Raw genomic sequence first — 9,264 nt, 5'->3', positions numbered from 1 at the left:
ATTAATTTGCTGAAATATTTCTCACTAAGTTTCTTTCTTTTTCTAGGTCTCAAAATCTCCTAAATTCCAGATGGGAAAAAAGTTTATTCTTGCACATATATGCAGGTATAAACATGATTGGAAATAATGTCCCTTTCATCATAGAAGTTTTCAAAAGTCTATTTTCTAGTACATCATTCAACTATATATGCATATATACATGCACATGGTGTGACTTCTTAGCTAATTAAACAAAATATTTTTATATAAGAAAAATTATCATCATTATCTCCATTCCCCTGGGAGTTGTTTGTTTAAGTCATTAATAAAATGAAGTATATGCTTACCAAATGATAAATGAAAGCAAACTGGAAAAAGTGTTGCCATCACAGATTTCAAAAGAAACAAGAAAATTTCAATCTTCTATCTCAACCAAATCTGAGCCAAAAAAAATGCAGTTTCCTTTAAGCCTTGAAATATGATTCCTCATATTGTCTTACCTTTTTTCTTCCTATTTTTTATACAAGGACAAGAAAAATAACATTCATTTATTGGCAAAAAAAACCCAGGAATGAAGACCTGATATTTGGGGTACAAAAACCCTAGGACAGGTTTATCAAGTTGAAATTTAATGTTGTTTTTTTATTTTTAAAATATGATCAGTGTGAGCACGAAAATAAACACTAAGTAAATTTATCAGGAACTGTTAATTAGAAAAAGGTACCACCATTTCTGTACACAAAAACACTTTTCTTTACACAAAAGCATTTTTCTGTACTTTCTGTACTCTAAAGTTTTGGTGTTACCCATAACCAGGGACAATTTCCTACTTCAAATAACGAAAATGTTTGCAGTTTCCATTATATGGCATTCATATTTTATTGCAATGCCTTGTTATTTAAAAACAAAATAAAACCAAATAACAACCCAAAACCCTAGACTGGGAAATGTTTATCTATTATATATAATTGGAAGCTGTCTGTTATTCCTGTATTTTAATTAAACTGTTCCTTACACAGATGGTGAAACCAGAACCTAGTTTATGATGAATTATGGCCTCCCAGAGCTGAGTTACTGTGCAAGAGCAAACAGCCAGACACTGATTCCACTGCTGGGCAATCAATGCCATAAATTAACATTTGTGCTCCTTGGTGTACTTACATTTATGACCATTTCATATGCTCTGGAAAGCAAGTGAGGCACTTTTATATATGGCCCTGTTTCCCCAGCAGAAGACTAATAGACAGGGCACAGGTACACACAGGGCTGGTAAATGTGTCTTGCTCTACACAACAGCCAAAGCAGAGGAGTTAGTGAGGAAGAAGTTCAAGAAAAAATTTCTGTGACCTTGCAATTACTGGAACTTCATGTTCTTTTTCTCTGCTTTATTTTCAAGCTATTAGCATAACTTTTCAGATGAGTTAATGTGAACAGTAAACACTCATTTAGAAAAATTTATTAAATATCTTAAAGTGTGCGGAGGGAACTAGATTTGAGTGACAGCTTTATAAGTGGTGCTTGCTAATTCCTGACAGCTCTCCTTAGTTACTGATCCAGTACTATTAATACAGCCAGAACCACCAGCTGCAGACCAGGCTCCTGTGTGCTTAACAAGCATGGATCAAAAGGCTGTTCACACCCATTAAGTCAGAACCTGTTTGGGTGCCAAATCATTTGTCATTTTAAACCCCTGTTTGTTCAGCAGCCTGCATGGTGTCCAGGTGTCTTCCTCTCTTAATATCTGGTGACTGGTGAATATCAGGCATTGTGTCTGTATGCCCTTTGCAGAAAAATTCCATGATCCTTCAAATCTTTTCACAAGTTTTGAAGGAAACAATCAAATTCAAAAGGCTGCTGCTGTGAGTAGTAATCAGGTCTTCTCTCTGCTTTAGCCACTGGTTTTATCCATCCTGGCAAATCTGATAGGATATTTTTCCCTACCCAGCATGGAATTTAAAGTAAAAAATTTCATTAGGTGTTGGACTATAAAGTGCACAGCACATTGCAGCAGTGGATACATTGAGAGGTAAAGCTGGTACAGTGTCTAAGTCCTGTACTAATTTCACACAAAGGTCTTTTGCAGACATACTGTTTTGTCCCATCTACGAAATTTAACCAGAGTGATGCTGCTGCACAAGCAGTGGTTACCCCCCATGTGGAATCCTGCCTCCTCCTTGCAAGAGGGAAATGAAGTCCATTAAGATGAAAGGAAGAGCCTTGCTCTCCTTGTGTGTCAAAGTCCCTCACCACTGCCTGTAGTTACCACTCACCTTTCTGCCTTGCTTCCCTGGGCCTTATCACTATAGAAATCATTCTCTTTTTATATTTTAGCCTTCTTTACTCCCTATTTATTTTTTCAGTTATTGCACTAAAACCAAATCTTGCCAAGGGTTGTTGCATTGCAGTGATGGAGAATACAAGGAGAGGTCCTGAAAGATGATAAACACTCATAGCAAAAACATCTGTAATCTCTTGTTAATATGATTTTAAACAAAAATTTTAATAGGACAGTGTTGTTTAAATTTAAGCGACTACAACCAGGGAATTCCTACTCTGGGTGATGTATTTTCCTTCAGTGTCTCTCTCTTTCAAGCAAAATGCTCTGTACCTGTCTGTCAGTCCACCTCTGAAAAGAGTCTCTTCCTCAGCCCTTTTCCAGTATGCAGGAGCACACTAAGAGAGAGATTAGGTTTGGCCTGTCTCCTGTTAATCCAGCATAAGTCAATAGCTATTTATATTGCCAGAACCTCCCACATTTTATCTCCTGGACAGCTGGCACACCTTGAAACGCTGACTGCTGTTCCCATCATCCTCCCACTGGCAGAGGCTGTGTTTGTGCTGGTGGCTGCTGCCCTCTGCCAGCACACACCTGTACCTCCCACAGCAGAGAGAACCAAAATGGGACAGGACTTGGGAGAGACCAAAGCACTGACAGAAAAAGCAAGATATTTTCACGGGACATTTGAGTTTGTTTCAGATCTACAACATGGCTCCACACCTGTAGTACAAGTAGGAGAGTTTCCTGGAGTGTTGCTGATTTCTTGGCCTTTGCTCACATTCTGTCTCATTTTCTGCATCTGTTCATTGTTCCTTGTGTCAAGCAGGTGATCCTCCTGGCAGTTTTTAAGGCAGAGCTGCAGCCTGCTCCGGAGGTACAGCTGCAGCAGTGCTCAGCTTAGCACGTTACTCACCACGGAAGGATGAAATCAGCTGCTCTGGCCCTAAACACCACAGTCTGCCTGGGCTGTCTGGTGCTTTTTTCCAACACACTGAAAGCACCACGTGGCAATAAAGGTGTCTCAAGCTGCTGCATGTACCAGCTTTGGCATGCTCTTTAGGCTCCCATCAGAACATCAGCGCTGTTTGCAGGTTTACTTGGTAGGTGACTCCGTTTCTGCCTGTGTCAGGCAATGCTCATCGATGGCTTCTCTGGCCAGGTCGAAGGCCTGCCTGAGCCACTCTCCTGTCTCCTGCAGGAGGCAGCAGGCTCCAAATTTCAGAGTGTACTGATCTTCTGCGAGCCTCAAAAAAGGACTGTTCTGTAATCCTTAAGCTTTTTTGTGCGTTCTGAAGCCATAGAGATGTGATGTCAGATAAAATGCTCTATTCTATTGGACTGAAAAAAGAATTCAGAACTCTGATGTCTTGTTTAAACAGCTAAAAGTAAAATTCAGGCTAAATGAAATTTATGGATGGGGGGGGGAGGGGATGAATTATTCAGGGCTGGTTTTGGGGGTTTTTTGGTTTTGTTTCTTTTCTTCCCTGTGTTGTGGAGTATGATTACCTTTAAGGTGAAAATGTAGGATCACAAAATTGCTGGGGTTGGAAGGGACCTTAAACATGATCTAGTTCCTGCCCTCCTGCCATGTGCAGGGACACTTTCCTCTAGACCAGTACCTAAAGGGCCCGACAAGAAATTTTATATTAGCTGTTAGGAAGAAATTCTTTCCTTTGGGGGTGGTGAGGCACAGGTTGCCCAGAGAAGCTGAGGATGCCCCATCCCTGGAAATGTTCAAGGCCAGACTGGACAGGGCTTTGAGCAACTTGGTTTAATGGGATGAGTCCGTGCCCGTGGCAGAGGGCTGGAAGATGATCTTTAAGGTCTCTTCTGACCCAAACTGTTCCATGAGTCTATGAAATAACTGGTCAGCACTCATCCCTGGTGTTTAATGTCACAATGGCCGCGTGTCTATGGATGCAATGGAGCTTGCGCTGCTTCTGTCTCGAATGTATCTTCACCCAGCTAAGCTCATTAGCACACAGCCCGCTGACTTCCGACTCCTGCCTGCCCGGGGCTGTTGGCGGGCAGCGGGCACTGGGTGGCACCGCTGCGCTGGGAAAGCAGCGGTAGCCCGGGCCGGGCCTCCGCATCCCCCTGCCCGGAGCAGAGCCTCCGCATCCCCCTGCCCCGAGCCGAGCCTTCGCATCCCCCTGCCCCGGGCCGGGCCTCCGCATCCCCCTGTCCCGAGCCGAGCCTGCCGCATCCCCCTGTCCCGAGCAGAGCCTCCGCATCCCCCTGCCCCGGGCCGGGCCTCCGCATCCCCCTGCCCCGAGCCGAGCCTGCCGCATCCCCCTGCCCGGGCCGGGCCTCCGCATCCCCCTGCCCGGGCCGGGCCTCCGCATCCCCCTGCCCCGAGCCGAGCCTGCCGCATTCCCCTGCCCCGGGCCGGGCCTCCGCATCCCCCTGCCCCGAGCCGAGCCTGCCGCATCCCCCTGCCCGGAGCCGAGCCTGCCGCATCCCCCTGCCCCGAGCCGAGCCTGCCGCATTCCCCTGCCCCGGGCCGGGCCTCCGTGTCCCCCTGCCCCGAGCCGAGCCTGGGCCCTCGGCCAAAGCGGCCTGAGGGGCCGGCACCAGAGCCACTTTGAACCCCCATCGTCATTCCCTCTGCTCCCGTAATTCCCCTGTCACTGCCTCTGAGAGGTGTCCCTGGCCAAGTTTACCTCTCTGTAAATCTTCCTGCTTTCGGTTCGCGAGTGAAAGGAGAAGCATTGGGTATTTGCACTGCCCCTTTTACCTGGCCCAAATCTGCCGATTTTTGGTAACTCATTTGTCTCAGCGACAAAGATGAAGCAGACTGCGCTTTAACCTCATTTAAATCCTCAGAAAAGTTCAGCCATTTTGTTCTTGTGCCCTCATGTTGATCTGGTTCTGTTTAGTCATGGGGATGACAATGATCGCAGTTGTTCTTTATGTCCTCCCCAGTGAGGAAGGCTGAAGGAAACTGAAAACTTCTGAGCCAAACAGTGGTGTGAAGCAATCAGATGTGGGTCCAAATAGCAAGGACTGGCATTTTGTTATCAGATGGATAAACCTAGTTACTGTCCCAAAGCTGTGGAGACACAGCAGCTCTGGATTGTTTTCCCCATTTGCCTCCTGCCTGAAACAGAGACTGTTTAACTCTGCTCACTTCTGTTCATAAATAGTCTCAGCAGGCACTTCTTGTGGGTTTATCTTTTGGAAATCTCACTCAGATGCTTCAGTCTGGCACTCTGTAGACTCCTAATTGTGATGCTCTTGCAGTCTGAGACCAGCTCTCCATTTGAACTAGTTAGCTTGTGTAGATCCTTGTGAGGCAGCAGCCAAGCCATGGGAATCTGGGGTGCAGTGGGGCAATCCACAGGCATGAGCCAGAGGTGACATTGCCATCCTCTGTTCAGCTTCCCCCAAGAGGCTGGAGCAGCTAAATCCCAATTTGCTCAAGTGTGTAATGACCTGGGCTAGATTAAATCGTGTTCCTGCAGTGGGCAATGGTGAGCATCTGAAGGCAGGAGTCTTGATGGGGGCTGGAAGAAGGTGGTGGGGAACTGCAGGTAAGGAATAGGAGCACCTGGTTGCCACTCCCCAGCACCCAGAGCTGCCTGGGGCCAGTGCAATTTCATTGCATTTTACACTGCACAGGTTAAAAAAAGTGCAAAGAGGAGGAACAAGACATTTCTGAGTTTTGTTCATTTAATTGTCAGAGCTCCTGATTTCCACCAGAGGAACTGTGTCATGGGCACCATTCTGACTTTGTGGGTCTGTCACAGAAAGAAAGACCACAGCAGCTTCAAAAATTTGGTTTTCTTATAGGAAAAGGACTTAGTATAGCCTAAATTTAAAAAAAAATGTGGTAGTTTACAGTTTTAATTGAAATTCTTCCAAGCATTTTGGTAGAAGAGGGAAAGCCAGGGAAATTGTTGCTGAAATAGAATGTTTCATTCAGTGGAAAATTCTGATTTAATTTCTGAAAACATGAAAGACTGCAGTCAAAACAGGAACTGTCATGCTGCTGAAAGTCACATTTTACATTTGCAGCTGTCACTCTTGTCTGAAGGCTGAGATCCTGAGGGGACCCCTCAGCATCCTTTCCCCAGCCTTGCTATTTTTAGAGACAGGGTGATCCTGGCCTCTAGGAAAGCTGAAGGATACAGAGAGCAAAGTGCAGCTCTAGTCTACAGACCCAGCGACTTTCATTTTACAGGTATTTACATAGCTGTTGTAGTATCTCAAGGGTCAGTTTCATTTTCTATCCAACCCCACAGTTTCAGAAGGTCCTGTTTACATTCAGAAGCAGTTTCAGCATTAGCAGTGCCTGTTAACAGTTAATGAGTTAATGAGATTCACTCCAGGACTGGTGCACAAACAGCCTTTTCCACATGCCTGATGCTTTGTCCTCTCTTCTGCACAATGATAAACATAAGAGGAGAGACCCCACAAAGCAGTTTTGGGTGAGGACACCAAGTAAAGAGAGGGGGCCAGGAGAAAGACAGAGGCAGCCAGGCAGTGTGGGAAGCATGCAGTCACTTTTAAATCTTATTTTTTAAGTCCTAATTAAGCTGATCACATAAGATGTAGTGCCCTCCCTGGTAAATGAAATCTTGCAGAGCACAATGGCACTGCTTGTCCCTTCCCAACAAATCACACTGTCCCTCAGCTGACTGAACTGGACAGAGTTACTGGGGTTAAGTTTCATATGCACAAACTGTTCTTCAATCATTTGTCTTAACACATCAGCAACAGGAGCACCTGCCTTCCTCAGGTCTTTAAACACATTCTTATTTTCTTCTTTATTTTACTGTACAGCTTAATTTGCAGCTGGTTGATCTCCTGACTTGGTCCTGGTTTTTTGTACAGACATTTGTTATATAGGGGTTGCTTTTTAAATGTTTCTAAGCTGTGAACTGAGCTTTGATAATTCCTACTTATCAAATAATATCAGCTTCCAAATACTATTGAAATGAGCCTTCAACACCAAAGGAAAATCCATGTCCGTCTCCAAATGAGCACAGGTGATGTGGTTTCAGTGATTTTGTTTGGGGTTTTCTTTGTATCAGTACAAACCATAGGAATACTGGTTCATTCTGGTCTTTGGCCATACAGCAGCCCAATATGTAGTAACTATGGCATCATAAAATCATTCAAAAATCTGAAGTGTGGAGCTTAACAGCATCTGGGGGGACTGAGCTGGGGTGAGGGAGGTGATTCTCCCTCTCTGCTCCATTCTCTTGAGACCCTACCTGTAGTACTGCACCCAGCTCTGGGACACCCAACATCAGAAGGACATAGAACTGCTGGAGTCCAGAGGAGGGACACAAAGCTGATCAAGAGGGCTGGAGCACCTCTCTTATGAAGACAGGCTGAGAGAGTTCAGGTTGAGGGTTTTTCAGCCTGGAGAAGACAAGAATCCGGGCAGACCTTATACCTTCCAGTACATAAAGGAGCTCAAGAAAGCTGGAGGGGAGCTTTTTACAAGGGCATGTAGGGATAGGACAATAGCTTTAAACTGAAAGAGGTCAGGATTAGAGTAGATATAGAGCAGAAATTCAACCCTACGAGGCTGGTGAGGCTCAGAAACAGGTTTCCCAGAGAAGTCATGGATGCCCTATCTCTGGAAGTGTTCAAGGCCAGGTTGGACGGGACTTTGAGCAACCTGGTGACGTGGAAGGTGTCCCTGCCTATGGCACAGGGAGTTAAAACTAGAGGATATTTAAGGTCCCTTCCAACTAATTCCATTTCATTCTATGAATGAACTGCTACACCACACTTTTTTGAAAGAAGATATTGCTATTCATTTGCCAATGGACTGACTGGACATGGGGCTGTGGTACAATTGGAGAAAAGGTGTTACTTTCATCCTCTGTGTGATTAGAAGGAATTTCATTCCATATCATTCAGTGCAGTCCAGTGGGCAGCCCAGGTTAGCCAGCCCACTATCCCAGGCTTTGGATGAAGAGCCATCTTTACCACACCCCTGCTGGAGAGCATGGGGGGACCAGAGCCAAGCCTCTCACCACAAGTGCCTGCCAGGCCCCTGTCATCAGGCTGAGAGGCCAAATGACATCTCATAGCAGTGCCTGGGCAAAAGCAAGGTGGAGACAGTCACAAGCCCTGCTTCTACCCTGGGAGCAGCTCAGGATTCATGAGGTGAGAGGGGAGCAGGATATGCAGCACAGTGGTGGGACATTTTGAAGAGCATGTGTGAATCTGCAGTCTGCTCTGGACACAGATCCACACCTGCCAGAGAAGGCACCAGTGCAAGCTCTTACCACCACTTGCCTATCTGTCCTAAAAGTTGGCATCCTTGGCACCAGTACCACTCTTTGTTGAGTTTGGCAATAAGTATGGAGCACAAACTGCTCTCAGCTGCTGTCCCACTGGGCTTTTACTAGCTGGGGATAATTTTTTGTGACTCAAGGAGGGCTGGTCTTGACAAGTGGTTTGATGCCAGAGTTATTAAAGCTGATGCTACCTTTGGACTGAGACAAAAGACAACGAGTTTGATGCTAGATCTGAAAGAACTCTGCTACCTGCAATGAGTGCCTCCAGCTTCATGTGCTGGTGAGTCACTTAGGAGTGTCTAATTCTATGACTCTTGGGAAACAAAACTTCACCAACCAGCTCTTCTGTTTAGAATGGTGTGAGAGAGAACTCAAGGGCTTGGTTCCCTGCAGCCTGGTGCAAAGCAGTGCCAGATACTTCATTTCCAGTTTGGTAGGGTTTTCTAGCAAGCTTGCCCTAGTGCAGAGACTTGGCAGCTTGCAGGAAAACTGAATGGAACATGCAGCATGTTATGCTGCTGGAAATCCTGGGTAAAGTATTCACCAGGCATAAGCCAGGAGAGTCCCTCTGTTTCATAGTGAGTAAATATTTTCTTATACACATAGTGAGTAAATAATTTCTTATACAGTGATGGATGCTGTGATAACACAACACAGTGTGTGTTACTGGCCAGTACCAAAGTACTGTCATGAGATCACTGATTCTGGGTTTGCATCTTTCCCTTTCTTGTTCCTCCATTGCTATTC

Source organism: Haemorhous mexicanus, chromosome 6, assembly GCF_027477595.1.
Source record: "Haemorhous mexicanus isolate bHaeMex1 chromosome 6, bHaeMex1.pri, whole genome shotgun sequence".
Taxonomy (NCBI): Eukaryota; Metazoa; Chordata; class Aves; order Passeriformes; family Fringillidae; genus Haemorhous; species Haemorhous mexicanus.
Note: the sequence above shows the minus strand (reverse complement) of the source record.